General features: G+C 68.7%; 1 long non-coding RNA gene across 1 annotated transcript in view; it reads right to left on the bottom strand.

Annotated features, from left to right (window-relative positions):
- LOC141576781 (uncharacterized) overlaps positions 1-6,000 on the bottom strand; it is a 48,331-nt gene that overhangs the window by 18,355 nt on the left and 23,976 nt on the right. The window lies entirely within an intron of this gene.

Here is a 6,000-nt window from a genome sequence, read left to right as displayed (position 1 = left end):
GCTCGGGCCCGAGGCCCGGCCCCCCCGGGGGCGGCGCGGCGGCGGCGGCGGCCGGTCCACGACGGCCAGCCGGGGCCCGACTCGCGCTCGGGCGAGCGCGCCGGAGCGGGGCGCGGCGGCGGGGGACGACGGGCCCTCGCCCGCACGCGACGACGCCCGCGGGCGGGCGGGCGTGTGGCGGCGGCAGACACGGTGAGGGGCCGCGGCGGGCCCGGGAAGCGAAACGCGCCGGGGCGCGGCCCGGGGGACGGGCGGACGGAGCGGACGGGGGAAAGGACGGACAGAGAGAGGACACGAACGACGAGCGAGGCAGCGGCCCACGGCCGGCGCGCCCGCGGACGGGCAACGCCGCCTGGAAGCCGGTAAGCGGGAGAGGAGGGCCGTGGAGCCACCGCCAGGGGCCCGCGCCGGAAACCCAGACGCGAGTCGGCCGCCGGGGTGCGACACGGGGTCTCACCGCCACGGGCCCTCCGGCACAGGGGCGGCCCCGCGGCACCCAAGGCGCGCCGACCGGCCCTCTCCTCGGCACCCTCACGGGGGCCCAACGGCCACCCTCGCCCGACACCGCAGGGCCTCAGGACGGCCCACCCACCGCAAGGCTCTCCCGCCGCACGGGCCGGCGCTGCCCTGCCCCGCCCCGACGCGCACCCAAACAAACGTTCGCGCCGTGCCGGAGCACCCCACCTCCCCCCCGTCGGGTCCGACGACGCTTCACCCGGGGCCGCCTCCAGGGGAGGGACAGCACCCACAACGCGGTGAGGCCACGTTCTGGTCCCAGGACGGGGGGGTTCGGCGGGGGAAAGGCTCGGCGCGGGCGGCCATCGGTCCTGGCAGGGCAGGGGAGGGCCGGCGGCGGCGACGAGGAGGGGCCGCTCGCGCGCAAGAGCGACGGCCGGCAGGGGTCGTGGGTGTGGGCGGGCACCAACCCAGGGAAGGGGAAATCTCGAGACACGACCGGGCCGCCGGGGAAACCACCGCAGGATCCCACCACCCCCACACGTGGGGGCGGCCCCGCGACGCCCAGGACGCCGGCCGGCCTCAGCCAACCCTCGGCGGCTCCTCCCACACCCCGGCCCCGTCCGCCGCCGGGACTCGCGCGCAGCAGGCTAACCCCCCATTCCAGAGGGTAGCCCCTTCCACTCGCTCACTCGTCCGTCTGCGTCTCGTCTGTCCGTCCACCACCACCACCACCCAGCTTCGTCTGGCTCGCCCCCAGGCCTCGCGGCCCGGGGAAACGCTGCCGAGCGAGGCGGCCCGACCCGTGGCCCACGCACCGCCACCGGTGGCTGCGTCTCGGGACCGGAACAGGTGGGGTGGCTCCTCGCGGCGCGGAGACTGGTGGGGGGGGCCCAAGTCGGGGTGGACCGCCTTCCCCCTCCCCCCACGGCACGCGCCGGGGAGGCCAAGCCCGCGCACACGCGCGCGCGCGCTCGCACGGCCCCGCGCCAGACGCCGGGCCCGGCCCGGCGGAACCCTCCCCCGACTCGGAGGGGGGAGGCGCGGGCCACAGCAGGCCAAGAACAGCACTCGGCCCAAAGCGACGGGGCCCTGCCCACACGCCGCGGCAGTCGCTCCCCGTGGAGAGTGACTGCACGCTCTGGATGGAGGAGCGGCGGCTGGGGGGTCCGGTGCCCCCAAGGCTCCCCTCTCAGATCGCTAGAGAAGGCTTTCTCACCGAGGGCGCATCGCCCCCCACCCAGCGTGCCCCGTTCAGGCCTACGGAAGCCCGCCGACGTGTACGCCAGCGCTCGGCTGGGCAGGAGGGGTCTGCGGTAGGGGTAAGCAGCGGGCCAAGAAGCGAGCGTCCGCGGTCGGGACCGGGGAGAGCCCGTGCGTGCCACCTCGCGAGGAGACGCACCCAAGACCGCGTGGGGACGGGACAGACGCCCGCCCCCACCGGCACATCACCCGGCCCCACCACGATCGCTCCCACGCCCGGGCGCGAACCCCGCTGAGGGGACCCACCCGGCGTGCGCCCGGCCACGTCAGTCCCCCCCCCGTACAGGGTGAGGACTGACGTTCAGGAGGCGGCCCCGGCCCCACCGAGGGTGGGGAGCGGCCACGCCTCGCTCACCGTCTCGACCCCTCCCCCACGCCTCAAGAGAGGCGCTCGGGAGACACGACCACCGCAGGGGTTACCCGAGAGGACTCGCTGGGGACGGGAAGCGATGCCGCCGCTCGGCCTCGGGCACCTGAGGGACAACCTGGAGCGCTCCAGGGGCACCGCAGAGGACCAAGGCGAGACACGCTCACACCCCGACGAGGGGGTACGTGGCGTGGCGGCGGGGCAGCCCTCCCCCGCCGCGGGGGAGGGCCGCTCGCGAGACAGGCCGCCGAGCAGGCGAGGAGGCGAGAGTGTCTGCCGCGTCGCAAGACCCCGGCCCCGCCGACACCACAAGGCACGGGAGACCGAGGTCGGGCCGGAGTCCGCACCCCTGCCTCCCCCCCGCCACCCACGGGCGGCAGAGAGGCGAGGGGCCCGCAGGCAGAACGAGAAGAGAAGACACGTTCGCCATGAACGTCCCCGTCCCTCGTCTGGCGCGGCTTAGGCCCGGCCCGGGGGAGCATGACTTCACCACATCGGTCAGGTGAGTGAGTGAACGAGCGAGCGAGCGAACCATGTGGGGCAGGGAGGCCCCAGAGGGGAGGGCCCGGCGAGGACAACCACCAGAGGGGCCTGCTTCAGCCTCGCCGGGCGCCACCCACTCCTCGGTCCTCTCCGAGGAGAGCGGCCAACGACCCCAGGCGGGGAATGCCTGACACGCGGCACGGAGCCTACGGGGGTGGGGTCGTGCCGGCCACCACCGGGTGCCTGCGGCGGGGAGCGCACGGGGTAAAAGACCCACGCCGCCACCTCACCCCACCGCCCTCGGGCCACCAGAGACCGGAGGTGGCACCACGGGCCACGTCAGCCGGACGCACACACGAGAGCCGGCGCGCAGGCCCGGGCGGGCGGCTCAAGTGTCAGAAGCGGAGTCGGCTACCAGGCCAGGGCTCACGCAGAGAGAAGCCCAGAGCCTCGCACGCGTCCGGAGACCCAACACTCGGTGACAGACACCGAGGAAGACCGTGTCAGCACCTATCTGCTGGCAGAAAATGCCCAACACGACAGGAAAAATGACAGCGCCCAGAAACGGGGCGGGTCCGCGATTTGCAGGGGGGGGCCCCGGGACCTCGGTCCGGCCACCTGCCCCCAGCCCTACCCCCATAAATGGCAGCCCCGAAGCTCTCGGGGGCCATCTGATCGACCGGGGTGGGGGGGGGTTGGTAGGGGGAGGGGAGAGGGGAGGGGGATTAGGAGGAGGCTTAGGAGGAGGAGTGGGAATGGGAATGGGAATGGGAATGGGAAGGGACGAGAGGGAGACGGGATCAGGCCGGGGACGCCCTGCCCTTTTCTCGCCCGCGTGGCCGGGGACTCGGGGAGATGCCACAGAGGCGCCTCCGACGAGAGGGCCCCCCACGAGGGACCGCTCCCGAGCACCGGGCCCCGGGCCCCGGGCCGGGGAAAGCCTGCCTCCCCCACATCCCTCGCGGGACGCCCCCGTGCCGGTCCCCGTGTCCGGATGAAGTCTCGGTCCCTCCAACGCCACCGGAACCCACGCGGGCAGGCTTACGGGCCGGGGGGCACCCCCTCCCAGGCCTCCCGCGCCAACAGGGGCCGGCCCAGCCACGTCTCCGGATCCATCGGGACTCAGAAAACATTTCATCCAAGGAGGCGCCTCCGACGACCGGGAACCCCAGCGCGCCCGTCCCCGGCCTCACCACACTGGGCCCGGGCCGCTCCTCGCCTCAGGAGCAGTCGTCCAAGGGACGCAGACGAGGGCCTGACCACCTAGCCGCCGGCGGCCCGGGCGCGGGACACTCTCTCCCTTTCCCCCGCGGCGGCAAGGCGCAGGCCGTGTCCGATCGGCTCGGGTCGGTCTCCGCGGCTGGAGGGGCACAGGCGGATGCTGGTCGACCAGGCCAGGCCACACGGCTTCCCCCGGCACACGAGATCCCGGGAGCGCGGCGACAGTCACCCCCTCATCAGCCTGCGAGTCCAATCTGCGCCGAGAGCAGGACGCGCCCGCGGCTCAGCGCCACGGGGACTGTCACCGCCGGTGTCGCCAGCCTCCCCGAAGTCTGCCTCGGGCCCCGCCGCCGAGCCCCATCCCTTGCCGAGGTCGCCGACGCTCGGGAGAAGAGGGACGATCTCAGAGCGGCAGCCAGATGGCGCCCGACAACCGTCGCCAACGTCCCCGGAACCGATCCCGACCGCCGCCGGCCGCCCAAACGCCCGAGCTCGTCCCGGACTGAGGCGCCGGGCGGCCCCGTGGCGTCCGCCTCGGAGCCCGCTCACCCTCGTCACGGCACGGCACGGCACGGCACGGCACGACACGAGGCGACACGACGCGACGCGGCGCGACGCGACCCCGGCACCAGATCAGGGCGGGGAGGACGGAGGGAGCCGGGGTTTGGCAAGACACGGCCGGCCGGCCGGGCGGCTGCCGCGAAGGGGACGCGCTCCCCACGCGATTCCCCGGGCGGGGGAGATCACACGGACACGCCGGCGGGGCCGGGGCCGACGCCGCGGGTGGCCCAGAGCGTCCAGGACGAGATCCCGGGTTCCCGGGTGGGAGGTTGGGAAGGGGAGGAGGGGAAGAGGGAGGGAAGGCGGGGGCTGGCAAACCGAAACCAGGCGAGCGCTCAGAGAACAACGCAGGAATCGGCTTTGGAGTCCGTCCTCTCGAATGCGGGAGGTCTTTCGAAAGCAGACAGGCAACGCCCAGAAGCTAGAAAAGAAAGGATGAAGACCGCGAACCCCATCGAAGCGGAAAGAGAAATCGATCTCGGCACAGATCGCGACAAAGCCCAAAGACAACAAACGGGCGCGTGGGGAAAACGCACTCGCGGTCGGTCGTGAGAACACGGACGTCAGCACGGCTGACCACAACCGCAGGAAGGAGGAGGGACAACAAAAAAATGCGGGCGGGGGTTCGGGGGGGCGAGTCGATAGCCACCCGCTCGGTAAATCGAGGTTCAGTGCATCTACACAGAGCAACACTGTGCATGCGCATCCGCGTGTCTGGGTGTGCGTGTGTGTGTCGGTGTGTGTGTTTGACACAGTCCACGTGGACAAGGAAACTGTAGCCCCATCCGAAAAAAAAAAAAAAAAGAAAGAAAAGAAAGGAAAGAAAGAAAGGAAAGAAAGGAAAGAAAGAAAGGAAAGAAAGACAGGAAAGAAAGGAAAGAAAGGAAAAAGGAAGGAAGAAAGGAAGGAAGGAAGGAAGGAAGGAAGGAAGGAAGGAAGGAAGGAAGGAAGAAAGGAAGAAAGGAAGGAAGGAAGGAAGGAAGGAAGGAAGGAAGAAAGAAAGAAAGAAAGAAAGAAAGAAAGAAAGAAAGAAAGAAAGAAAGAAAGAAAGAAAGAAAGAAAGAAAGAAAGAAAAGAAAGAAAGAAAGAAAGAAAGGAAGAAAGGAAGAAAGGAAGAAAGAAAGAAAGGAAACATGAAAACAAACGACAAAACCCACCACCAAAGGGAAATCAAGTTGTAGAACTACTCTGGGGTTTAAAAACAAAAACAAAAACACCGTAGAAAAAGCACAACCGCAGCCCATCAGGGGTTCCTCTCCTCAACAGTCCAAGAACTCGGTCAACTCCACCTCCTAGAAGCCAGAAAACCAGGGATGAAACACGTGCAGGAGACCCAAACGGACGTTTTCAGTTTAAAAGGAAAAAAAAAATTATTTTTTTCCTCCCCCAAATGGGGGAGGGGGCGAGGGGGAGGATGGAGCGTAGAACTCAGCGGCAGAGTGCCTGCCCAGCACGCGCGAGGTCCAGGGTTCGATCTTCAGGACTTCCGTTCAAGTCAATAAGGAAGTCGGTAAGTCAGGCAATCACTAAGTCAGGCAACAAACCAGCAAAAGAAACGAATTACCTCCCCTCCCCGAATAAACAAACAACCACCGAAAGCAACAACAGCAGCAAGAACCAAAAAAAAAAAGGCCTAAATAAATAAATAA

The sequence above is a fragment of the Camelus bactrianus genome, unplaced genomic scaffold (assembly GCF_048773025.1).
Source record: "Camelus bactrianus isolate YW-2024 breed Bactrian camel unplaced genomic scaffold, ASM4877302v1 HiC_scaffold_34, whole genome shotgun sequence".
Taxonomy (NCBI): domain Eukaryota; kingdom Metazoa; phylum Chordata; class Mammalia; order Artiodactyla; family Camelidae; genus Camelus; species Camelus bactrianus.
This window is presented reverse-complemented; position numbering and strand designations above follow the sequence as displayed.